The sequence below is a fragment of the Pholcus phalangioides genome, unplaced genomic scaffold, assembly GCF_987345545.1.
Source record: "Pholcus phalangioides strain wild (caught in Gottingen) unplaced genomic scaffold, Ppha-v1.0 ptg000013l_1, whole genome shotgun sequence".
Classification (NCBI taxonomy): domain Eukaryota; kingdom Metazoa; phylum Arthropoda; class Arachnida; order Araneae; family Pholcidae; genus Pholcus; species Pholcus phalangioides.
Genome location: NW_028301606.1, coordinates 25,282,725 through 25,310,721, shown reverse-complemented (window position 1 = coordinate 25,310,721; position 27,997 = coordinate 25,282,725). Strand labels below are relative to the sequence as shown.

Genomic DNA, 27,997 nt, shown 5'->3' with positions numbered 1-27,997 from the left:
TCCTGCTTCAACAACAACAAACATGAGAGTCGTTCACGTGTAAAACTCTTCGATGGAAAACATCTCATTATTATTGGATTTTTTTTTTTAAAATAAAGATATGACAAAAATTGCGTATGTATCATCGTAATAACCTAGAGATATCGTGTCGCGATGACATTAATTAGACCGGCAAATCAAACACTGAAAAAATTCCTGGGAAATGAGGAAAAATAATGATAATAAAATTTCGATTTCGAACAAGTAGACACTAATAAGAAACCCATGACGCATAATAAATGCTATTATTTCCGGCATTTTATTCTTTTATAACTTTGTTCAGCTTCATCCCAGAGAGTTTTATCTGAAGCATGTATAAATTTCTTTTCCTTGTTCGGTAAATATTTGTCTATTGCAGGTGGATAGATTAAGGCAATTTTGTAGGGAAAAAAGGCTAAAGTGTTTCATAGCAGATACCCTTCTTCGAGGCGCGAATGCGAGCCGATCTCCCCGTTAAAAAGTCTCGCCGCAGAAAGCAACACGCCTTCAACGGTAACATCTTCAACCATAGTTACAAAAATAGGTGGCAGATGGCAGCGCTACAACAAGCATTACACAGAAACAAGCTTCACGTGGGGTTCACAACACAGATACGCACATTCCAACATGTACCGATCCGTCAGAAGTTACCCCCAGAGGAACATGGACGAGGAGGTGCATGTATGGTTTAGTAGTAGATAACTTAAAATAAGTAGACTATAATTACATAATTGTATGGCATACGATATATGTTGTTAGTTTGTGTCATACATTGAACTGCCAAAATTACAGGCATATCAATCGAATTCTATACGAAATAGCTTCCCCACGAGCACATGGATCTGCGTACGGACAACGGAGTCTACGGAAGTGTTCTGTAAGTCAGTTGTTCCTTCAAAGTGGCTCCTTGGGGCGCCGCCGATTTTTGACATGGAAGCGGCGGTGAGCTGGGGAGATAATGTGGACAGGGCCTGTTTCTTGCATGGGCAAATGGGGCACGTGCCCATGGAATACGGACAAACGAAATACTTGGTTACACCACCGCGAGTGAAAAATTATTAAAATTAACAAAATTTCAGAAAAAAGTGTTCATGTATCTAACCTATTTGAAATGACCGTCCAGTGTATATGTTACGGTAACTGTGATAAATCAACACCACCTGTAGCCTGTAGAAAGCGGCCTCTGAATGAAGCTCGTGGCGTCACTGAAGACCATTTCACCTCTCTCTATAGCCACTAGAATAATAATCCTTAAGTCCCCTTAATTTCACTTATTGCCATTGGATGTAGCAGGCCGACGTGTGCGATATCTTTACCTTTTTTTTTTTTTTTTTGCAGCATATCCAATGGTTATAGGTGAAATAGCCTTCTTCTATAGGTGGTATTGGATAAATGCAGTTATTATGCATACTTACCAAGCATTTTGGTAAGTTTGATAAATTTATAACTTTAACCGGCGGTTATGCATAATACCAAATCGTCGCGTCGTTGGTAAAAATGATAAATCGTACTATATAATATACTATACTTCATAATCTATGCATGTATTGTATCTGGGTACGATGGTAAAATTTGTTATAATTATATCAAAGTGTGTCCGCCAACATTCATCACACATACTATAACATTTGGAATTTTCCTATTTATCAAATTCACCAACTACACTAGGGTATTATGCGTAATCACAAACAAAGGCGATAAATTTTAAGTATTTATCAAACTTACCTACACGATTGGTAAGTATGCATAATAACCGATATATCACATTTACTTACATATACAGTATATTACTTATTTACATACTTCACATTTATGATATATGTATCATATCGTCGTTCGTAAGAAAAAATCTAATAAAAAAAATTATACTTATTTACACAATTACGTAGCCACACTAATATTATTCACTATTATACTTCAGATGGCAGAACCCTTGTGCCTTGTCTTTCAGTTGTAAAAAGAAAGTAGTACATTTCAACCCACACCTGTACATGAAAAGTTTTTTTTTTCCTGGTACCGCCTGTGATTGGCTAAATCTTCAAATGTAGATTGCGCCAGGGCAATGTCTGATTTTTAGATCTTATGCGTGCATATAGGGGGCTGCTATTTCAACGCGTTGAGATGGGACTAAAAGTGGGAAGGGAAGTTTTGTAAAAGAATGGAAAAAAATCCAGTTCTAAGGAATTGAAATGTTTGTTTTTATTACCAGTTTCACAAAATCTTACGTTACCGATGAATCAAAAAAATTCGTAACACGGGTAGGGAAGAGCTTAACATGAAATTGAAAATTTCCGTATCCGGTTAATCCGCTGGCCGGTTTATTCACGCCGGGGGGAAAAAAAAGAGGTTCCACAGAATATGACATTTAGACATTGTATAGGTAATTTTGAGGAACCAAAATGCACATGGGGAGAACGGCAGCTCTACAGCTTTAGAGTCTTTATTGATTGATTTGACGGAGGCACGTGGGAAACGCCAATCCAACTGAGGTCACGCACATGGCGGAAGGACGCAAGGGACGGACAAAAGACGAAAAAAAGTAAGGAAAAAATGGGCTTTAAAAAAAAAAGTAGCTCGTTTTTAAGAAGAGCTTATCCTCGCACGCAAGGATATCATATATATCCTTGGAAGAATGAACAAAAAAATCGTTTTCTTTTCTTAGTTAAAGCTTTAAAAACAAAAGAAGCAAAGCGACTGGCTCACAAGCTTCGGTTCCGCCATTGATGACACGAAAAATGGTTGCCGGCAAAATTAATTAATTCCGCTAAAAATTAAGTCGATAATTGCCAATATCAACAGGCATCAAACGAATTTTATTCCTTTTCCCCCCTCTCTTACCAAAGCCGATTTAATAAGAAAGCAATCACGTAACGTTAAAACGGAACGATAACATAAATGCAGGCATATACGAACGAAATCATAGTACTGTATGTATGTGCTAATAAAACGTTTCATCCACATGTTCATCATAATACTTATTCGAGTGCAATTCATATTTTCCTCGGTAAATATCATATACTTAAGCAGCAATAATAATTCGATACAATCATCGAAATATCAAATTAGTTCGAGCTCCTGGTCGGATTAAAACCTGCAACTTGAGATATCTACATATTTTCCTGTTTGTAAGTATCGACCTGTTGAGGTACATAAGAAATTCGTATCGGGTCTGTACGGTATTGCTAATACAGTACATACTTAAAATCTAATATGGAAACAAAAATTATCACTATAGCCTGAAAGCTTAGGCGTAAAAATGGTCAAAATACAAAAGCATAAAAAATGCTTAAAGCAGGTATTTTTATAAAGCGTTTATAATTACAGGGAGAAAGGCAAAATACGATATTTAGGGTGCCACAACTGTCTAAAAAATTGGTTGCACTCACTCCGACTACTGTTACAATTATAGTTTTATTAGGATAATAATGCAGTTATTATAAATATATTTTTTATGCTGAAAATAAAATGTTTGTGGTCCCGGATTCAGGATTAGGTCGATTTCACAGCCACCGTTACTAGACGCGGAGGCCGCGAGTCTCCTTCGAGTTACGAATGATTCTTGTTTGTTAGGAATATTAATTATCATTTTTATAACTGAAACCCAGCTACCTTGTTTTATTGTAAAAAATATCACTTTTTTCTTTTATATTGCCCCATAGGCCTATGCAGCACCCCTTAAAGAGCGGGCCCGATATTTCCGCATATTTCGCACACCCCTCAATTTAATCGAATATACTAATAATGTATCTTCTACAATAACTCACCATGGTTGTTTGAAATGCATTTATGGTGTATCTAGGAGCCCTGAAAGCTCTTACCCCGCCTTGTATGCAGCTTAATATGTCAACTGATGACCTTTTGGACAGTCACATACATATACAATGAAGTCCAGTGCGTGAGCAAAACGTGTTATGTGAAGCATAGCATGTAGAGAAAAAAACTTCTAATTTTTCTCAGCTTCTCTCGTATATAAAACAAAAACATTCCTATGTAACACCATCCGACCAAAGCAAAGTTGATGCATAGCAACACCAAGTATTCTATCTCTTAGGCACTTACATTTTGTAGGTCTTTCAGTTGAAGTAAACAGTTTACTCCTGTTCATGTTTTAATGGGACTGGAAGGGCTTCCTGGTGATAATTAATACTAAGAGTAGGAGATTTAAAAAAAATTCTTTTGGAGTTTTCAATGCTCAAAATATCCAAGTTCTATAGAATATGACTTTTGAAATTAACGAATAAACTTAAAACAACGTCAAAATGGCATTTATGGCAAGAAAAATTTAAAAAAGGTGTTACTAGAAGAGTTTATAAATACGCAAAAAAAAAATTACGTCAAGTGCATTTTTACAGCACTTTTTCCGAACTTCCGAGCTCTAGTTATCACAAAAATAAATAATTCACAGAGACTTAATTGTACGTACCGTAAACTGGGATTATTTGGGCCCTGGGAGTTAAATGAACTCAGGGGGAGGGGGGGGGATGTTTCAAATCACTCCCGGGTCAGCTGTTATGCAAATTCAGAAGTGATTCAACTTTGGCACTAAAACTACGTTCCCGCTCTTCCCGTTATTTCCCAGTTCAGATTATGTTGCTTTGTGACGAAAACATGATTTTTGTGATCTGATAACTTTGAACTTTAACATTTTACACACTGCAGTCATGCAAAACAGAGAAATTTACATTTCATGTATTTCCTATAGTCGTTAAGAAAATAATAGTTTTAGCTAGATAGAGAATCGCTTAACACAGTAAAATGTATAAGTAATGGGGTTACTTGGACCGAAAAATGGCCCAGAACTTGAAAGTTCTGGTCCATTTTCCCAGCTGGGAAAATGGACCTGAGTAACTCCTAGCTAGCTACATGTTTAACTTTCAAATTCCACAATGAAAATAATTAATATCATTACTTTTTGTCAATTTTCTTTTATTAACTGGTTTAGCGTGATTTAATTGCATTTAGCAGATCTGAAACCAAAAATGCCCCAAAATTACAGGGGGTCTGTCTTTTCAGCTAGAGAAATTACATTATGAAAGTTTCATAAAAGTTCATTTATAAAACTCGAAAAATACAACCAATAAGGTGTGTGATCGATTGCATTTTCTAGAATGTTACCAATGCATTTTTCAATTTTTATAAAAGTACTTTTATCGAACTTTTATAGTGTAATCCTGGTCTTGAAAAGGCGCATCAGCCCGCTTTAAAATAAGTACGTCTTCTATAAAAAGGAGATTGAAGAATGATTTATTAAACACACACATACCTCGACATTCAGTCGTTTTTACTAGTGAAGAAATGAGGTATAAAAAAGAAAATTATAGTAGTCCACCAAAACTAATGAAAGGGGGAATTGTTTTCAGTTCCACTGTAAAGTAGCTTTTTCATAAATTATTATCCTTAGTGGAACTAGTTAGAAACATAAACTGAAGAGCCAAAAAAACTAGTACAGACATGCGTATGCAAATAAAGAGATATGGAACCAATCGGAGTACGGCGCTGCGGTCGGCAACGCCTATATAACACAACAAGTGTCTGGCATAGTTGTTAGATCCGTTACTGCTGCTACAATGGCAGGTTATCGAGATTTAAGTGAGTTTGAACGTGGTGTTATAGTCGGCGCACGAGAGATGGGACATAGCATCTCCGAGGTAGCGATGAAATTTGGATTTTCACGTACGACCATTTCACGAGTGTACCGTGAATATCGGGAATCCGGTAAAAAATTAAATCTACGACATCGCTGCGGCCGGAAAAAGATCATGCAAGAACGGGACGACTGACGAGAATCATTAAACGTGACAGACGTGCAACCCTTCCGCAAATTGCTGCAGATTTCAATGCTGGGCCATCAACAAGTGTTAGCGTGCGAACCAGTCAACAAAACATCATCGATATGGGCTTTCGGAGCCAAAGGCCCACTCGTGTACCCTTGATGACTGCACGACACAAAGCTTTACGCCTCGCCTGGGCCCGACAATACCGACATTGGACTGTTGAGGACTGGAAACACGTTGCCTGGTCTGACGAGTCTCGGTTCCAATTGCTTCGAGCTGATGGACGTGTATGGGTATGGAGACAACCTCATGAATCCATGGACCCTACATGTCAACAGGACTGTTCAAGCTGGTGGAGGCTCTGTGATGGATGGTATGGGGCGTGTGCAGTTGGCGTGATATGGGACCCCTGATGTCTATATACGACTCTGACAGGTGACAGGCACGTAAGCATCCTGTCTGATCACCTGCACCCATTCATGTCCATTGTGCATTCCGACGGACTTGGACAATTTCAGCAGGACAATGCGACACCCCACACGTCCAGAATTGCTACAAAGTGGCTCCAGGAACACTCTTCTGACTTTAGACACTTCCGCTGGCCACCAAAATCCCCAGACATGAACATTATTGGACATATCTGGGATGCCTTGCAACGTGCTGTTCAGAAGAGATCTCCACCCCCCTCTTACTCCAACGGATTTATGGACAGCCCTGCAGGATTAATGGTGTCAATTACCTCCAGCACTACTTCAGACATTATTCGAGTCCATGCCACGTCGTGTTGCGGCAATTCTGCGGGCTCGCGGGGGCCCTACACGATATTAGGCAGGTGTACCAGTTTTTTTGGCTCTTCAGTGTATATTGAGCATGGGGCCCCGACTGGTCTTACAGTACAGTTAGAAAGATATAAAGGAGTGTTTAAATATTTCGTTCAACATCAACGAAATCATGATGTATTTTCAAATTTAATATAAAATTGTATAAATATTTTACAATGAAAATATCTCTAAGGGTTTTATTTCCTGATCCTAGGGGTCCTACTTTTCCCATTACCTATTTAAATTACTTATTTGCATAGGAAATGTAGCTTGCTCCAAGTAACAAACCGGAGGTTACTTTATAATAAATTATTGAAATTTGTTTTGAACATAAAATTTAAAATTTTGGCTTGAAAAAAAAATTTGAATCTTAGAAAATTTCAAGCAAAAGTTAAAGTTAGTTGAAGCAAAAGTTAGGTTTCAAATAGTAAAAAGTTCAGCATGATTAATGCTTTTAAGGCTATCCTTTGGTAAGAAATGTACTTTTTGGGTTAAAGAAACCCCAAGTTACGGTACTTGAGAAAGGTGAAGAAAGGCGTGTGTGCGCGAATTCGACATTTTCAGCAGTCCACATTGACGTGTTTGTAATCAACTGCTAGAATATAATTCACACATAAGGACTTCATTCACTTTGGTGACCGTCTAATTGCGACCGCATAATCTACCGTAATTTACTGTGTGTAATTAACTGATGCAATTTCACTACTTTGAGAAAAAATTTCAAGTTATAATCGGCATACGCAAATTCCATTAATCGAAAATGAAATTTTTAGTAATGGACAAGCACAGCCGCCATTTGCGGGTGTGCGACAAGTGCGGTCGCAATGCGCGAGGCCCGCTCTCACGGCAAATCATTGGAGACTTTCACCAAATCTGAAATTATTCCTAGCACTGATTCTTAATTTTCATAAATTTGAAATAATCCCTTGCATTAATTCTTAATTTCCATCAATTCTGGAATTATTTTATACGTTAATCCTGAATTCTCAGCAAAAAAATTGGGGAATTCCCACCTACTTTTCATTTTTAATTTTCATTAATTCTGGAATTTTTTGGTGTTTAGTCAGAACATAACTTCAAAGTCACAGTGTTGAGATATAAGCATTTTCATTGTCACTTAAAAATCAAAAATAAAGATACACAAAAATTAAAATATCATATATCAACATATAGTTTAGCCGTACGGCAAGTATTTGTGCATTTATCTCACTTGTAATTAGCAAGACTTACTTTTAGATCAAAAAGCCATTTTTGGAGATATCATGTTCTGACCAAACACCACAGAATTTTCTCGTTGGTGCTTAATTTAATTGGTCAAGTCTGAAACTTTCATTAGTTTTGGGAATTGTTTTGAAGAGATGGGCCGTGCCGTGCTGTAATTGTGTTATTATCTATGGAACCTTCCAATGCGTGTCAAGAAGATTCATTAACGGAAAATTCACTGACAAGAGCTCACTATCACGCGCGTGTTCGGCACTGACCTATAGCTACCAGAGCTAAACGAGATAATTATATTGTAAAATTAGGAAAAGCACGAAGTATACAAAGCTTGTTGGCGATAATTAAATTATCCTAGCTAATGACTATTAATGTATATGTTACGGTAAATGTGATGAATCGGTAACTATGCATAATCCGCAATCGTCTCGGTAAGGTTGATAAATTTCACGACATTATCGCTTTTGCCGGCGATTATACATAATTTCCAAATCAAGTTATTATGTTCGATAAATATGGGGGGAAAATGTTCACCTCTCTGTCCTCTTCATATAAACAGAATATTAGTTTTGCTCGTGTGTAATACGTGCGTATTTTTGTTATAAAACTTGAATTAAATGAAAATAAATGCTAAAGAGATAAAACATCATAATGTTACATAATGTTGGTTTTCTTCACACATGTATGAATATGTGCAAAAAAAAAAAAAAAACACCATCACCAATTGAATTTATCAACCCAGAGTTGAAGTTTAAGCAGGATTCTAGTAAATCCGAGTAATTTCATTGAAGGATTATCATATTGACGGCCTAGTACAATAAAAGGGACAACTGAAAATTTTAAGATATGAGATATCTGCATTTTCAAGATTCACTTTATATTCATCTCTATTTTGAAAGATTTAATGATTTAATTACAGTAGGAGTAGCTTATAAGAAGAGCTGGGAGTTTCTGTTGTTTTGCAATTTTGTCTAGGCATATTTTCCCACCGTTCTTATGGCGTGGATAACTCAAAAATGCACTTTTCTGAGTTATTGCCATTTCGAACAGGGCCGTCGGTATTTACCATGCGGTATTTATCACTTGTGATTTTTAACGAATAACTAGCTGTTACGCTCGGCTTCGCTCGAATCGATTTCGTAATCTGAAAATTCCCCCCATGACACAATTAGGCGTTGAATTTTGAAAGATCCCTTCTTAGTGAGTCTCCACAAAATAAAATAAAAAGGACTGTCCAAATTTCATACTTATAGCTTCAGCGGTTTCGGCTCGGCAGTAATGAATCAGTCAGGACATGTTATTTTATACACAGTTTTTGTATACATTTTGTGCACATGTTTGTACACATAGATAACCAGTAAATTTGATAAATCCGCACGATGCAAACAAAATTTACGTAACCTACAAAAATGGACGGTGATTATGTACAGTTACCGGCAATTACGCATAATCACCGGATTTATTACATTTACCGTAACATATACAGTGATACCTCGCCGCTAAGATACTCGATATAACGATAAATCCCCCTACAATAGTATTTTTTAAATCTTCTTTGGAATCGCCTAGAGGCTAATCTTAAAGTCCTCTAGATACTACGATAACTTCCACCCCCTCCCCCCAACTATATTTTTGGAGGAGATTTTGATATTTTTTTTTTTTTAGATTTGGCTTGAAATATCTTTCAATATATTTTAGCTTTCTCGAGGACGACTAATAGCATCGCTATATCGAAGTTTCACTGTGAATATGAAAAATAATAACAGTTCGTCAGGCAAATTCAAATTTATGTCTTAAAGTTAAAATCACCGATGAATTGCAGCCAGTGAACATTCCATAATTCATCAAAAACATCAAATTACGTACCGGCTTTTATAAAATGCTCACCATTGCACGAGAATTAACATATCCATTTCATTATAAAGAAAAAACAAAACTGATAAACAGGTTTACTTACATGCCGAGAAGGAAAGATCTCTTCCTCAGATAATAATAAAAAAACAATTCTTCGCTGTTGATGCTTGTAAATACATAGACGCCCAAGACGCACGATTAAGGGAAGAAAAAAAACCTAAAGCTTCATATATATATCATCAGGGGAAGCTTATATTCTTTTCACTGGAAGACCAAGCCGAAATTGAAAACACAGATCCCAAAATCACAAGGCACCTGAAGATAAAATTTTGTTACTGTTCCTTCTATTCTTTTTCTTCTTTCCAACGAGTTACAGAAGATCACTCAATACTTTCTCGTGCATTAGTTCCATCGATTTCTGCGGGAGGGGGGAGGTTACGGATAAAATACGGAATTTGTTTCGACAACTGGTCCCATGTTTCCAACCTTTTTCTTCAATTCGATAGAAATTTAAAGAAAGAGGGGGGGGGGGGAAGAGAAGTGAAATCACTTTAAGCACATTCAACCCAATACGATCTTGAGATAATTTATTTCATTATATATCTATTTTTTTAAAAGCAGACCACCATCGATCAGAAATTTTTCGCCGCAGGCACTTGAGGTCGAAAAAATACCAGGGAAGACGACAACAACAACGTCCGAAGGAAGAGAGAGATAATATTTATATATATATTACATTAAATCCAAGATATATATATATAGAGAGAGAGAGAGACGAAAACGAGAGAAAAAGTCTTTTCATCTACGATGTTGCGTGTCCTGAAGGTAATAATAATATATCCATATAACTATATTTATATCACAAACACAATTCGTGCTTGTTAGTCGACTCGGTAACCATTTATAAATCGATTGATTCCAACTCCATCTATAGATAGAGATCACATTAATCTTTTTTTTATTCCTCACGGAGATTTCGGAACCGAAAATACTATAGGTTATAACAAGCTCACAGACAGCCTCTATAAATGTATACAATATACCACTCTCGTTAGAAATTCAGGCACTTTGGAACGCAAATCGATAATACGTAGCCAGAAAAAAGGTCTCTAAGTTATTTTATATAATCCCGGATTATACAAGTATTGAAAATATTTATTACAATCTATCGGTAAATTCTAATCTTCGCCGTTCTTGAAAGATAAATTCAATATTTTGTTTTTTTTTTTTTGTTTTGTATAGACGACTAACGGATCATATTCGAAATAACGACGAGTTTCCGAAATTGCCGAAAACCTATATACACGGTTACACACCTGCGAGATGAATCCAATAAGAGAGGTACAAAGAACGAGATACCACTGCAGTGAATTACATAAGTAAATTAAACATGTAATTCCAAACGTCGACTCTTTGCATGTCTCCGCGATGAAAGGGAAATATCATTAGACCATACGGAAGACTCGATAGAGCACGTGTTTTATTCGAATCGATTCGGCACTGGAAGCAAGGCCAATAAACGGGGTCACTGATATCGTATCAATCAATCGAGGCATATAACACATGAATTTATCGTATCACGCACAGAAACTCCTGATACATGGCACTTGAAAGCATGAGATGATGATGACGGAGAACAAGGTGCTCTCTCTTCAATATTTTGGGCCACTGGACACTATATAAAGAACGACACATCACATAACTGTACGAAGAAATCTCACGCACGATGTAACTAGATCTGTCCAGGTTCCGGAAGCCCGAGGAAACCGCGATTCACGATCGCGATGTCTATGGTTTGGCATCGTGATACAGAAAAAAAAAAGCCTAAGAGTCGCACATATGGTTGATATGAGGATGTTTCCGGCACCAGAGATGGTTACAGAACGAAGAGGAAGACCGTCCAAGGGTATGGTGAAAACGCATATGCGAAGTAACGTAGCAGAGAATAATTAGTAATACTGATGAACATGTTGCCCCGCGACCGACAAGACTGACCCGACTGGTAGCCGTATGTGGAAACGTCAAAGCTGTCCCCCCGGTTACTCGGCACAGGAAAACTTCGGATCCAGTACAGTAAAGCGGGCACGAACACGACAACTACCACTGAATGAAATAGGAAATTGGGGGATATTATATCAATTATTATTATTCCAGTCTCTAAGGAACACAGCGCACTAGTAGTAGTTGGTCCTGCTGTGGTGCTTTTTTTTATTATTATTATTTTCCACTCGATTTGTTGTCGACGACGTCCGCCGAATGGTGGCCCGACGAGCAGAATGAGTCCCAGTGACTCACCTTTTCTCGAAAAACGCCAGAGAAATATCGATCCCGTTCTCTTCTCTCTCGCTCTCTGGAGAAAAGAGCGGTGTGGGAAAACGGGATAGAACCAACCGAAACCGAAAGCTGAACTAGCATCGCCATCTGACGTGGGACAGGAGAACAAGAAAAAGCTTAATACGTGGTGTGTGCTTGATAATCCGTAATTTGCGGCTAAGCAGACACATTGTCGATCTTTTCCCAAGCCAAAAAAAAAAAGTATATACATCAATATATGCTATGAAGTCATTGAGGTCTAATGGGTTTAATCCGGGGGATCGAGAAAAAGCAAATTCATACCTAAAATTGGAAAATTTCAACAGTTTTTTCAAAAATTCAACCCAAATTTCGTGAAGCGCAGATAGTCTGAGGGAAATATTCTGAACGCGGGATCACACACAAGAGAATCAAAAATATCACCATTAAATGTACCGAATTATTACGATATAAATACAGTCAAGTACACTTATAACATACCCTTGATATAAGATACGGTTTTGCAATGAATGATTTTTGATCTACTCACTTTCACATATTTTTACATACCCCGCTTAAAACACTGTGGATAATAACATACCAAAAACACTCTCTTAACCTTCAAAATAATGCTGATGTAACATAAGCTACTTCAAACAAAACCCTGGAAAAATGAAGCCTAAAAATGACATATTTGTGCAATATCTGTATTGTATGCAGAATGCAAGTGATATCTATATTTTTTTTTAGTCCTATAATTGATCTACAGATAAAAAAAATGCCACCTGTTATAACGAATATATGTATTCTAACATTAAAATTATATGCTATTAAAAACATATATACTGTATATATATTCTACGTCTTTCTATGGCATTTCTGTGAAAACCACGTGGAATATGCGCTTCAAATTGTTGAATGTTTATTTTTTCTGCTACTTTCAGAATGACTTAGTAGATGGCAGTGATAAACGAATGCCGTGATCGGTGAGAGGAGAAATCAGCAATGTTTTAAGAGCATCAAATCTCTACCTATTGAAAGACTGCAAAAACACGGTGATTGATGGGAAGTAAAATTTATGAATATTAGTTGCTTTTTTGTAATTTATTGTACAAAAAAATGCTGTGCTGAAAGGTTTTCTATAAAGCCATTAGCATAAACTCAAATAATACCAAAGTAATAAATTAAATTAAGAAAAAAAATGAATGAATGCAATCTATTATACCCTCGATATGTACCACGCTTCAATAAATTTTCAAAATTCCTCGGGAGATATCAACCAAAAACAATATCCATTCCATGTTAAATTCAATTATGTACTGCACAAGTTTATTTCGTCCGAGACATCCTCAACAATGAACTTAAAGCATACATACAACTGCTATATAAGCAAATTTTAAGACCTCGCTAATAACATACATTTCTCGACTCACCTAGCGAGTATGTTATAAGCGAACTCGACTGTGAGGTTTTCCAACCACTATCATATGCCTGATGACGTAGTACTAATTTACGCTGGTCATGCCATAAATACTGTTGTGATACTTCAATAACTGTTGCACTGTGTAATTTCCACGAAAGAAAAGAGATGGATAAAAGGGATCCAAAATTACTATGCATGTATCCAGAAAAAAATATATATATAGTCAATAATCATGGAAAATCCATTCAGAGTACTGTAGGTAACGAGACTGCAGTGTAACCTCGATATAACGATAGTCTGCGAACCAAGAAAAAATGTTGTTGTAGAGGGATTTATCGTTATATCGAGTATCGTTGTAGGTTTCTCACTGTATTTTCTATAGCATTACAGTAAAAACTAACGAATAACGCTTGTTCACCTCGTTTATGCTATTCTTTCTCAACTTTTCTCAGATTTTTGAATTAAAATATCGCGCATAAAAACGTGGATTTTTTTTTTCCTTGTTCGCCTCATAGGTATAAATGCTCCAGTTTCATAGGTATAAATGGGAAAATATCGAGCGACGAGTAAATTCATGATTCACGGAGTTGCTGACTTCGAATATCACAAACACTCTTTTGACTGTAAATATTCCGAGGAAAGAAAAGAGATGTAAAAAAAAAAGACGCTTGAACTTTAGATTTCGGTGACCTTTGATTGCATTTTAAAGAAGTTCCGAAACATTCTTGAAACCAGAGTTTCCGATAGAATATCAACGCTTCCCTCTCACAAAATACCTCTCCATGGCGAACAATTTACGACGGATATCCAAAGGAATACGTATTTATACAAACAGATGGATTTCAAAACGGAACTACATACACTCGGGAAAACTCCGAATAAGAATATTCATGCATTTAATTTTTTTTTGCCCTCGAAGCTCTCGGGAAGAAATTCGAGTAAACGAGGAAACAAAATCATACATATGATTCACGTTCGAATACATTTGTGTATGTGTATGTGTATGAATACACGTAGTAAACCGTGCCGTAAGTCACACAAAACGCATGGGCTACTACTACTACTACTACTGCCTCTACTACTATCATTCACGAAGGCAGTAGAAACGTGCCGATAGCGAAACGGGCACAACATTGAAGGAAAAGAAAACATTCTTTTCCAGCCCACTCCTTTCACTTGGTGAAGCTTCACTTCTTCGTCATATCTTTACTTATTTTTTTTTCCATGTTTCTCATGTATATTTACTTCTTTCTTATATCATTCCTTTATACGGAACTATTTCGACTTTACTTCACACAAAAAAATCTCTACAAATAAAAGAAAAAAACCCGAAGAATTGCCTACGGGCATCCTTCTCCTTGTAGGGGAATAATAATAAAAATATATATACAAGAACGGTCCTGTAAACGGGAAAAAATGCAACGGAGGAGGAGGGAAAAAAAATTGTTGAAAACGGGTTGGGAAAAAAAAAAATGTTTTTGGGAAAAGAAGTAGATACAGTAAGGAAAAAAACACGCCAAGCGGATACAAGTTTTTAGGATGTATCGCAATGAAAATACTTGAAGAAATCTGCACGTACTCTAGCTGAACACGGCTGTTGGACAGCGTGTGTGTGTGTGGAATGAAAATATCTCAGTGGCTGAGGGGAAAAAGTCCCTACATTCAAAAGCAAATAAGATATTTTCTTTGAAAAAAAGGTACAGATTGAAATCAATTACACGTGTCATGCTGTATTTTATACTCAAATACACGAAACATAGATAAATCATTAGGAAAAAAATGCAGCGTATGATATGCGATAATATCGGATATAAATACATGGTTTTGTTTTTCCATTGTAAAAGCTTATCATTTGAGCAGAACATGTTGATGAAATTTTTGTCTTCATATCCCTACCAATGAATGTGACAATAAGGGGTCATTAACGTATTACGTCAGCATCGGGGGGGGGGGGGTTTAAAAGTTGCTTACGTCATCAACCACCCCTTTTTGAAGATATGAAATATTCTAACCTGCTGACGAAATTTTGTTGACAGGGGGAAGGGGTCAGTGTTTTGCTGACAAGGGGGGAGGTCAAAAATGGCTGAAAATCTGCTTACGTAATACTTGAATGGCCCCTAAATGCAGAATCCGAAGTCAATGCCGCTGTGGTGGTCGAATGGTTATAGTGACGGACTCGTGATGCGAGGATCCCGGTTCGAACCCCACAGTGGTGGTCGGCTGAAGTTGGTTTTCTGTGGTTCCCAACTTCAAGGCGCAAATGCGAGCCGATCTCCCCGTTAAAAAGTCTCGCCACAGAGAGCAACAGTCCTACAACGATAAATCATTCAATCATAACACTTCACTCATAGTTAGAAAAAACTGGTGGCAGCACTACACATAACAAGCATTACAGAGAAACAAAAAAAAATTCAAAATGGCTCGGGGATCCATGATGTTCTTAAGTCAGCCACCTCGTTGGGCAATTTGCCTGTTGTGGCGTTGTATTTGTATTTGTAATGATTGTCGATCATTGTTCAACAGCCATGCTTTGTAGATCATTAGCAGAATTCCCAGGAACTGTGAATTTTCATTGATATGTTTTACATGTTATCCGTAGCAAACTCAGGGGAATCAGAATACACTAGACCAGTATTTCTTATCCTTTTTTTGCCCGTAGCCCCCCCCCCCCCTTTTGAACCATTTTTTTTTTTTTTCTCGTGGCTCCCCTGTTTTACCCAGAGTTTTCAACTCTCATCTAGAAGCAAGATCCTTTATACGTATTGAAATGATTTTTTCAGTGAATTTATACTGAACGAAAATTTTGCAAAGAAAATTGGCATCCAGACCACTGGCCTAGAATTTATTGATCTCCCCGCTAGTCCGAGTTCTATCAGGACTGTCTCAACATCATGCCCCTCAGGCAAAGTGATGCTATGGTAGTCCCATACTTAGATGGAAATAAACAGCCTACATATTTCCTACTGATTTTCATAATTAATTGTACTATACAAAATATCATAAGGTGGGGTCACTTATGGACATGAGGCTTCCCGGGTATGACCCCTCACAAGAGTGGGACTGAGAGCTGCAGCCCGGGGCCTGATATGGTTTTCATGATTTTTTGTTTTTCACACTATAATTTAATATAGAGAAGGGGGTCTGTGAAAAATCTAGCCGGGGACCTGCGAAAAACTCCATCCTAGGGAACTTGTTGCAAAATGTAGGCGGTGAGGAACGGGTGGGTCCATGCCCTAACATGGTCCTGGTTTTCTGGGTGGTTTTGTTGGACTCTGTAAGTAAATATTTACTAATATAAAAGCTTTATTTCTTCACACCTTAATTTTTCTTCTCAGGTCTCCGCAGCCCTCCAAACCACTTGTCATGGCTTTTTCTCCATTTTATTCTGTGGCCCCCCTTGAAGTATACCAGTATCACTGGGGGAGGGGGGCATATGGTCCCGGTTGAGAACCACTGCACTAGAGAACAAGTTTCTACTAGGTTTCTGTGTCCGAAATAAAAACAGTCATTTGTGATGTAATTTGGTGTGTTCAACGAGAATTTCACGCTGAATTGTCTACAGGTTTCTCTGAAATTGCGCATTTGATTCTCGTATCACAACATTAATTAAGATTAATTCTCAAAAAAGAAAAATGCAAATATATATTGCTTGATAAAGAGAGGCTCGGCGTTAGGACCCCTGCTGCCACCTATCAAATAAGAACAAAACTAGGTTATAAATTCAAGTAAAATTGACTGTTGGTTTTATGCTGGTGTGAAGCATGAAAATGAACAATATGTGATATGATATATATTTTTCATTTTCATGCTGCATACTGATGTAAATCTTATGCGCCATACATAATAGGCACCGGTTACTATATTTTTATGTTCTCCGTGATATTATTTTATATTTATACGAATATAGCAACCGGTATTATGGCGCATAAAATGTACACCAATGGGTAGCATGGAAATAAAAAGTATATAGAATCATACCACATATTTGTTCATTTTCATGTAGCCCACTGGTTTAAAACTAGCAACCAATTTCGCTTGAAGAGTTACAAATAGTTTTGTTTTCATTTGACAGGTGGCAGCATGCGTCCAAGGTCAACTATGTTTATCGCTTGATAAAATAAGTTGGAAGGTAAGGACATTTTCTTTCCTATTATTACCATTATTTATTTTTATTTATTTTTTTACCGGTTCAAAAATCCCTTCTGTTTATTCGGGTCCGCGAAATTGTTTACGTAATCACACCGGCTCACAAGTACGAAAAGGTTGAGGAACACTGTGTTATAGCACTATTGTAATAATTAACATTATGATATCTCAAAACCAAGACCTAATTAAACTTTTTCATGGCGATATTTGGGCTCAGCAGGTGAAAATCATTCAGAATGATACAGTTTCGTGTCAAGCGCGAATTTTTTCGATTGTTTTTCAATGATATTTAACACATCCACGCGTTCGTTACATATTTAAGGTAAACATTTTCCTTTGAAGGATCTTTCGGAGTTCAAGAAATACGTACAAACGCTTATCGTGTTTAGCTTTTGGAAAAATGTAGTCAATTTATTATGTTCTTTTGTCAGTTTAAAGCACGGAATTTACTCAGAGAATGTGAAGAATTTTCCGGAGACACATTTTTGAGCAGATGTGATGCCGGTTTCCGTTAGCTAATTTAGTGCATACTTTAGTGAATGGCTGCAGATTAACAGTCACGTTCTAATCTCGGAACTTAAAATTTTAACATTGAAATAGTTGGAAAAATCCAATCTAATTATAAGAATGTGGAGGATGGGCTGACCACTCAATATAGAGAAAGCTATGAGGGCGATCGCCTCCCTGTTTCTTAAAAGAGTTATATTATTAGTATAGGCGGAAGGGTTGAGATGGAAAATCCCCTTTCGTCGTTCACTGTACACACCCTCGGTGTTCCCCCGGCTCGAAGAGCCTACATTCGGCTTATGTCACTGGCTTCTCCTTTTTCTCCGCCTTGGATTATGGAAAGAATTAAATCGCTCTTAGCAATATAACTCTTCATAATGGAGAACGTATGATCCTGATCTGTGAATGGTATTTCCTATTCTGCCGCTTTCAGCTCAAATCAAATATTCAGATTTGAACATAAGTGTAAACTCGTAGCCTGCACATGGGCTCGTCAACCCGCATCCAATTTTTGCCAATCATCTCCATAAGACTTTATACCTATAGAAATACGTACATTGCGTGTTTGAGGCACCATCCTCCCGTCCAATAGTTACTCTCAATATCTCCAAAATGTTTTTTCATTGTGTACATGTTGTCGAGGGCTTTCCGATGCCGCTATAACCGAATTTTACTGTATTCGAATCATCAGACGAAGAATGGAAAGAATTCTGAAGTATGCCTATGATTAGTTTCTGACCATTCAGAGCTGAATGGTGGGAGTGGGGGGAGGGGAATAGAAAAGAAGATGAAGTGAAAGCACTTCTTGGAATTACTTCCATCAGAAGAAATGTTTCCTCTTTTTTTCTCCCCCCTCTCCCGAAACATTTTTAGAAAATAAGAGATGAACTCGAGACCAGCGTCCAAAACCTGATAACTGCCATAAGTGTATTGCGTAGAGGGGAAAGGACAGGACACGATATTACATTATGCATATAGTACACAAAAATAGTGTATATAATACAGAAACTTTTCATCTTATCCTGGAAACACAAGAAGCTCATTCACTTTTATTTCATCTTCTTTCCTCGACCCCAATATGGCGCTATATCTTCATTCGTATTAATGGTTTCAATTTTGTTCTTCCTACCTTCCGTTTTTCCTATTCAAGATACTGTCTTTAAATGATCGTTAGGAAAGCATTAAGACGGCAACATCTTGAGTTTCATAAAGCTGTTCAAATTAACATTTCAAAAATTTAAGCTATCCGACTAACTTACTTGGCACTTTTCTATAAAATTTTACTACAGCGTGAACTTTAATAACATTTTCTGGTAGAAAGTGTCTTGAAATTGTGAAAAACAATAAATTTTGGACTACCCACGTCATTTTGTATGAAAAAGTCATTTTTATATCTAATTTTAAGCAAAATTCATGTAAGGCCCATTCAAGTATTACGTCAGTAGATTTTTAGTCTCTCCCATTTTTGACCCCCTCCTTCCCTTGTTAGAAAATTTCGTCTCTCCCCCCCCCCCCCATCTCCTACCGCATATTGGGACCAGAGGCGTACGCTTGGGGGATCATGTCTCCTGCCCCAAAACGATCAAAAATATTTCTTTTGATGCAAAAAAATATTTTTCAAAAAATTGAAAAAAATCGAAAGAACCCTTATACGTTGTTATAGTAAATTTATATTAATTTCAATAAGCTATTTCAAGGCTAATAACTCAAAATTTATTTTTAAGAAATTTACTGTGCCTCATCGCCCCCAAGCTTTTTGTGGCTCCTCCAAAGGTCGATCCTATGTACTCCCCTGATTGCGATTGCTCTTCGAGAACACACATGGTAAGTCCGACCAACACTGCATGTGTGACACTCTATATCAGAATGCACGGGGAACATATTTTTCACATGATAACAACGTGAATAATGGAACAGGACGCTATATTTATATTTTGTGTTTTAAATTTTCGGCATTAATTAATGGAGTGATATAGATTAGTACAAATTACAGAGCATTGAGCTCTCGTTTTTTCATCATGGTTTCCTCTAAAAATTCAGAGATGTCAATCAGCCAATGTCAAGATGGTAGCTTAAAAACAACCATTTGCGTAATTTAGGACAATTCCTTCCTCTATATAGTTATCCGTGCAATTTCATGGAATCGTTGCGGATTTGTCTGGTCTTGCCTTTAGCGCAAAGTGGGGCCCGCATCACGCATGGTCAAGTTTTTCAGGAAAATAGTAAATAAATGCACACAAAAATACACAAAGATATCATTAAGAATATTTCATATTTTCATAAAGTGTGGTTGATGACGTAATCATCATTCAACACTCCCACTCCTCAATCATTCATCAAAAGCCAGCAAATACGAAACCCCTCCGACGTTGACGTAATACTTGAATGTCCCCTAATATTCTAAACACGATTGCAAAAAATTCAATGAATGAATTTCGCCCCGCAGTATATTCAGCTAGTAATGATGAAAATGATGCTGGTTATGTACTAAAATTTAAAGGATTATATTATACGCTCATGAGTTACACTCGCATCTGTTGATATACGAGTGAAACTTTTGAAATTTCTTTTATTATATCGTGTGTATAAAACACTGTAGCTACGCATATATACATGTGATACATCTTAGATTTTAGTTCATAACCTTAGCAACATCGTTCTCTCCATCCTCAAACAAGATGCATGAATGTGTAAATTATTGGGGGGGAGGAATGACGCTTGGATGTTTACTTTACCTATGTTAGGGATACACATTCTTCACCTATCTATCAATAGGGATGCACATTCGTGTTTCTGGAAAAAACTTGGATAGGGATCCAACCAACTAAAAAAATGAAAATTTGCACATTCATATTTCTCACGGGATGAGGACGATATACGGCAGAATACCATATGAAAATTTTGTAATGATAAAATTAATGGATTTTTTAGAAATTAGACGCTTATTTTCAGAAGGGAACATTTATACTTTTTTTTCCCGAGATACCCTTTTAACGGTTTATGAATCTTTGGGATAAGCTATGTCAGGTTATGCAACCGGAATTATTCAAAAGGGAATATTTTTGGTAGAAATTACAATGTAAAGTTAATCGTTTCAATCAAAAAGGAACATATCCACCTTTTTCATACATTTCGGTATTTTTCATCCCTCGCTAACAGGCACATATGGGACCGAAAATTTTGTCCGATAACGAGGAGTGTCCATTAAGAATATACTATTTTTAAAAAAATACATGTTTGTCTTTCTTTTTCAATAGTATCCTCTGATTTAGAGAGCAATCACTTCCGGAATCACTACTTTCTCTTCCGGGTAAATATAGCAGAAAATCATGATTTTTTTTGACAGAGTTTGCATCGTAAGTCTCGGATTTATTGTCGGAATATCATTCAGCACTGGTAAAATTAGACTACAGTCGGCCCCCTGTATTCGCATTTCCCCCTCCCCTTTACTGGATTTTTTTTTATTTCTGCAACACTGAAAAATCGTCATTCATTTGTTTTGTTTACAAAATTTGAGTTGTGCATGTTTAGGATGGTTCATTTTTGGATGACTCGCTAATGGCATTACTGTCATCATTAGAGCCGTGGCAGCTCCCAAGAGAGAAACAGTCACCTCAGGTTGGATTAACCTTGGCCATAATGTGCGCTAAAGGACACAACCATTTCTACAAAGCTAACTGAAGAGACCATAAAAGGAATTGTCACGTTAGCGAAACAGGTGGGTGGAGAAGGGTTATTTGATATGGATATAGGAGTCGAACAGCTAACTAATAGCAATTCAGAGGTATTGACCGAGGAGGAATTAATGCAGTTGACTGCTCCTAAAACTGAAGCGGTACCAGTTGATGATCAATATAAAGAAGAAGACAAGTTCACACCATGAGCAGCAACATAGCGGAAGGGCTTCACACGTTCAAATAAGCAATAGATTCTTTTCATGGCATAGATCCCTCTATGGTACGATCTTCATATGTAGAAAAATCGGTAGAGGAAGCCTTGTCATCATATTCCAACATACTTGATGACATGAAGAAACAGCAAACATAAATCACAATGTTCTTTCAGAAAACATCGCCAAAAATCGCTTCACCCTCTTTTACATTCGCTTATACCGCTGCGTTAGCCTGCTCTTCCCATGCTGTTCAATAAGCGATGTGATGTGAATGCAATGATTATCTCTTTTATCCTGTCCACAGTTGCCCTCTAAATATATTTTCATATTTATAGTTGAAAAATCACTTTATGGACACCCTGTATGCTTAAGAAAATGCAAATTTCTTCAAAACTAACAAATTAACCATGTGGGATAATACTTGTTATTTTTTTTATTACCGATTTATTGTATGTTTTCTCCTTATGTAAAAATTTAGTGTGATTGAATTTATTGCACTAAAATTAAGCAGCGGTCAAAATGACTGCCATCGACCCTTCTAGGTATAACGTATAGTCCGGCCCTTCTAGTGTTAATGGATAGTAAGGTAAACATTGAGTCCCGTCGATGTAATTCGAAATTGTGTCGGTCAGTGGAGATTTCCACTAACTGCAGTGATCACAGTCTAACTACAGGAGGTTCTATTGTAGAATGGTCGTGTGTGTTTTTTATTTTAATGGCGAGAAAGCAGTAAGGGTACCTTCTTGGGCAAGTAAACACCTTCTGGAATGAAAATGTGACGTAGAAATTTTCAATTTTTCAGACTTTGACCAGCTCAAATTTTAATCGAATGGTAATAATTTCACTAATTTTCTCTCAAAGCGGAACATTTCCAAAATTTAAATGTGGATAACTCTTAAATGCTGGTCAAGAAACATAGTATTCAAGCATACTTATTCCATTACCTTATGCTACCTGTTGCGCTATTTTCTACTTTTTTAAAATAACCTACTGTAAATTTAGCAAAAGTGGAAACATTCCCTTTTGGGCAAATAAGCTCTTCAAATTGAAGTAAAATGTCGAAAATGTAAAATGTCTTATGCTAAAAGTTTTTATTCACGCAACACTTGATGTAAAAACGAAAATTAAACTGGGTGTAACCTTGGTTCTAAGCATCATATAATCAAAACAAGGCCTGTTTCGGAGTCGCAAGAAATGGGGGGGGGGGTTTCTCATGAAAAATTAAAATAGGAAAATCAATATTTTTCTACAAAATGACACGTTTTAAACGTAGCGGGACACCTTAAGGGGATAGTTCTAAAATCTGTTTACAATCGAAAACTTATTATTGAAAATCTTTCGTTACGCAGTAAATTTCAAAATTAGAAAATAAAATCCATAATTGGGAAAAGGAAATATAGGATTAATTTTAAATCTATGGGAAACGTACTATTTAGCGATAAGTAAAATGGGATTAAAATATTTTCAATCGTATATATTCTACCAACGCATACCCAATTTCCTCGTCAACATTCAAAAACTGTATAAACACATCTTTGATTATAAGTAAGCCTCTAAAGAATCTAAGCTTCAAAAATACAGCAAAGGATGCTCAAAATAGATTCCCTAAACCAATTAGATCCGAAATCGAACTTCAAACAACAAGTAAACACGAGTGGGAAATGTGCGTAACCTTTTCATCGTTAATGAATTATGAACATAAGACAGAACAGACAGAAATTAACTCTCATCCATTCGAATGTCTTTTGGAAAAATTAACGTGTGTCAATGTTTCCCTACCTTTTTTGATGTCACGGACCCCCATTAGCAAAGTAGAGGCCAATGCACCGTGTCCCCCCCCCCCAAATAAAATCCAGGATGTAATGCTTTTTTTAGAAAAGTATGAATTACAAATCATAAAAACAATTACAATTTTACAGCAGTGAATGCGATCGTGTGGTCATCGTGATGGACTCACATCGCGAGGACCTAGGTTAGAGTCCTACTGACAGCGTGGTGATGGTGGTCCGCCAAAGTTGGTTTTCCAGGTTAATGCGCGGCGGTCTAGCGCGCATCGTGCTGGCCTCTTATCATAAGGATCCAGGTTCGAACCCCGTCAGCTTAAGTTGGTTTTCCGCGGGTTTTCAACTTTAAGGGGCGAATGCGAGCTGGTCCCCCATTTGAAAAAGTCTCTCCTCCGAGAGCAGTCACACCTTCAACATGATACTCACCTAACATGAAAATTCAAGCATTTACCTTCTTTACTTCAAAATACGGATGATAGATGGCAACTCCAACAAGAATACGAAACAAGCACAGCTCTGACAACATAAATACCTCAGGGCCCTGCATAAACCTGCCAATCTTCAGAAAGAGAAAATCCCGTAGCTTCCTCACAAAAATCCTGCAATTTATTTAACCTCTTTAGGATCACGGGCGTAATATTACGTCCAAGCACCAGTGAATAAATTTAAACAAGTTCTTTGTGTTCTCTTTCCCTTCAAGTTCTTTCCTCTCCCTTCATCATCGTGAAGCTTTATAGCTACCTTATCTACTATACCTTTTATATATATTTTTTTCCTTCCCTCTTCTTTTTGTAACGTGCGGTTAGGTTAACACAAGGTTACCATATTTATCAACGGTTCCTTAAATACAGATGATAACAATTTCTTGCCAAAATCTTGTACGTGTGAAGCGGGGTTAAAAAATGCACAAAACGTACTTTTACATGCCAAATTTCTTTTACGACCATTAGAACGAACTTAAGAAATAAGACATAGAATGATCATATAACCCATATTTTACGGGACATCGTTTTCTGGTATGTTTCGTAACTATTTGCTGTCCAACTTTTTAAAGGAATGTCCATCTTTTTCAACAACGCTGCCTTGACTTTCTGATATTTACTCGACATTTTTTTTTTTGTGTTGAACGTTGTTATCGTAAAATCATTTTACTTAACCGAGATTTATAGAAGCCCTTAATTTCGCCACCCATCGGAAATTTTTAGCAACAAATTAAGAATTTTGACCACAACTGGATGCGTCCGAAACTTTCATTTACACAGATTTTGATTTTCTGAATTTTTTTCCTTGGAATAGGCCTATGACGAGCATTAGAAAACCAATAGAACCTTATTTTGCTCTTTGAGAAAATATGGGGATTGAATAATAATCTACCAGCCGTCTTACGATCAAACACGCATAAAAAAAACCACTTTCCATGAGATCGGGCGGCCATGTTTGTTTACGTGGATAGATTAGGACGGGTTTGACCGCTGCCGTTCATACAGGGAACCGCGACTAGAGTGCTTTTCCATGTAAATGGGGGGGGGGGGGGGGAATAGCTTTTTAAAGAAAAGGAGCAGTGGCGGCGGAAAAACAGCAAAAAATAATGAAGATTAGAAACATTAATTTTGAGTTTGTATTATTTTAACCGTTAATGGCAGTGATTGAAACCCGGCAATATGAATTCAAAATCGGGAAGTCCTGTGCACGTTGAGAAATGTGGCATAAAGGGGGTCATTCAAGTATTACGTCAGCATCGGGGGGGAGGGTTTCGGATTTGCTGACTTTTCATGACAGGGGGGGGGGGGTTTGAAGGTTGCTTACGTCATCAACCACCCCTTTTTAAAGATACAGAACGTTCTAAGCTGCTGACGAAATTTTGCTGACCGGGGGGGGGGGGGTGTCAGTGTTTTGCTGACAAGGGGGGGGGGGGAGGGGGGGTCAAAAATGGCTGAAAATCTGCGTACGTAATACTTGAATGGCCCCAAATACGAAAAGTTGGCGGCTCTGCATGCAAAAACACACACTCACGCTACACGCTCCGACACCGGCGGATTGGTTTGAAATTCCGAATAGGAATACGTACGAGGTGCATGAACGGTTTAGTAGTTGCTTAATGCGCGAATATGCACCAATTTCCCAATTAAAAAAGTCTCTCGACACAGAGCAACCAGGCCTACACGATTTAAAATTCCCGCGTGCAATGGGAGAAAAAGCCAATTCTTCACTTCCAAATTCGGAAGACAGATGGGAGAACTTCTCGAATACATAACAGGCATTCCTCAGAAACAAACTTACCGTCAGGTACACAACACATACACGGCACATTTCGACATACCTGCTGTATGTGCGGCATTAGAAGCAACACTAAATGTGTAAGTTATAGAGTGGGAAAGATAATCTACAAACATTACAAATGTAATTCAATGATAACACATCGCTCACTTCACTTCTGAAATATAGATGGCAGCACTGAAAAATCAAACAAACATTACATACGCACTCAGACTGTTAGGTACACACAGTTACACTTCCGGCACAACTCACTAGGTAGTAAATCGCCCATAGATAGTGATAGCCCTGAGTTGTGCTCGGTTTGAAAGAAAGAAACTGGAGAGATGATGATTCCGTGGACCCTAAAGAACCCCTTGCGGACCCGTGGGATTCTGTGCGGACCACAGATTGAAAAACACTGGCATATGTTATCACATTTCAGCCAGATATAAAAAATTATGTTCTGTATCCTACACGTATTTACACTCTTACACGTAACTATTTCCAAAGGGAATCGTACACTGCTCGTATGTCACACAGAAAAATAAAGAGAGGAGACAAAAAACAAGGTTCCTCTCCCGCTGCCGTGAGGAACAACAAAATACATCAAAAGATACGTATTATATTTCACGGAATCTCTCAGCAGCAAACAACGAGCGAATTATACAGAAGCTTCTAGAAACGGGAAAAGAGAAAAAAAAAAAAAGCGGATAAAATGGATAAAATTCACATACGCATTAGTTTCCACTCTCTTATAAAACGTCGTAAATCTCTCGACGAGGATTTGAAAGTGGACATTTTTTTTTTTTTCTTTCTCTCTCTCGCCATTTTCGTTGTTGTTGGTTTTTACAAGGAAAGAATCGTTCGTTGAAAAATGAATACTGGGAAATTGTCTCCACCATTTTGAAAACGTTTCCTCGGAAAATGCGACCAGCAGTTAATGTTTGTTTGCAAGCGAGAGATCGACCCGAGAACGTACACGTGCATCGCAGCATGAACTACACAAATCCTCTGTTACTAAGGGATAAGCGAGATAAAAGGAGATGCGCAGCGGACTGTAATTAACCATTGAGAGAGGAATCTATCCCATTCTCGCCTCGTTGACCAACATGTGTACCCCCGTTGATAATGGTGCTCGAGTTGACCGTCGTCCGCGTGTGAATAACACAACGAAACTTCCCCATTATGCCGAAAGAGTTCATATTTCAAAACTTTAGAGTGAAAGTCGTCTTTACTCCTTCATTTTTGACAGGCTTTTTGGGTGGATTTTCCTGTACTCAGTACGGGATTTTTTTTTCCTCTATTCTGTTACGCATTACTGTGATTTCCAGAATATAATCCACAAGCTATCCACACAAAAAAACGAACTCCGATTTTTGGCAACAAATTTGAAGTATGTATAGTTGAAGTACCGGCGATATATCTCGAAAACTGGTATCTTTTACATTCAGGAAATGATGAAAAAAAACGGAGTGGAGCAGGTTTTTATATATATTCTCCCTCCCCGTCAGCTGCACTTCCCAAAGGATGCCCACAGAGAGCAGGCAGACCGTCAGCACAATACTTACATAATATGGAAAAACTCAGGCATTCGACAAAATATAAAAAGCAGATGGCAGCATCAGCATAACGCTGACAACATAACAACATAAATGCGTTAGGGACAAGCATATGCACACACACACACACACACACCATCGTCACTGCGTGTAACAAATGCTTTAGGAATTCCTCAGAGGAATGTTTGCAAGGTGCGTTTACGGTTAAGTAGTAACCCTCTTGCGGTTACTACTACTACTACTACTCCCTCTACGGTTAAGTAATAGCCCTCTTGCGGACCCGTGGGATTCTGTGAGAGTAGGTACCCTTCTCCTATATACATAAATGATACAATTTCTTTCTTTACTTGCTAAACGGTAGCGAGGGAGAAAAAAAATGATAGTAATCCTGAGATAAAGGTTAAAAAAAACCTAATTCCATTCAACCAACGGTTGCAAACGGAATGTCTTGAT

At 37.5% G+C, this 27,997-nt stretch overlaps 1 protein-coding gene across 5 annotated transcripts in view; it reads right to left on the bottom strand.

The window, feature by feature from the left end:
- The window catches only part of LOC149078850 (uncharacterized), a 214,179-nt gene that overhangs the window by 126,238 nt on the left and 59,944 nt on the right, over positions 1–27,997 (bottom strand). Inside the window, exon 1 of one of the 5 annotated variants that reach the window (XM_089241010.1) lies at positions 9,789–9,869. The exons of the other annotated variants lie outside the window; for them this stretch is intronic. The gene's annotated coding sequence lies outside the window, so the exon portion shown is untranslated. Of the gene's footprint in view, positions 1–9,788; positions 9,870–27,997 lie in introns of those variants that run through there. 5 annotated transcript variants of the gene reach the window in all.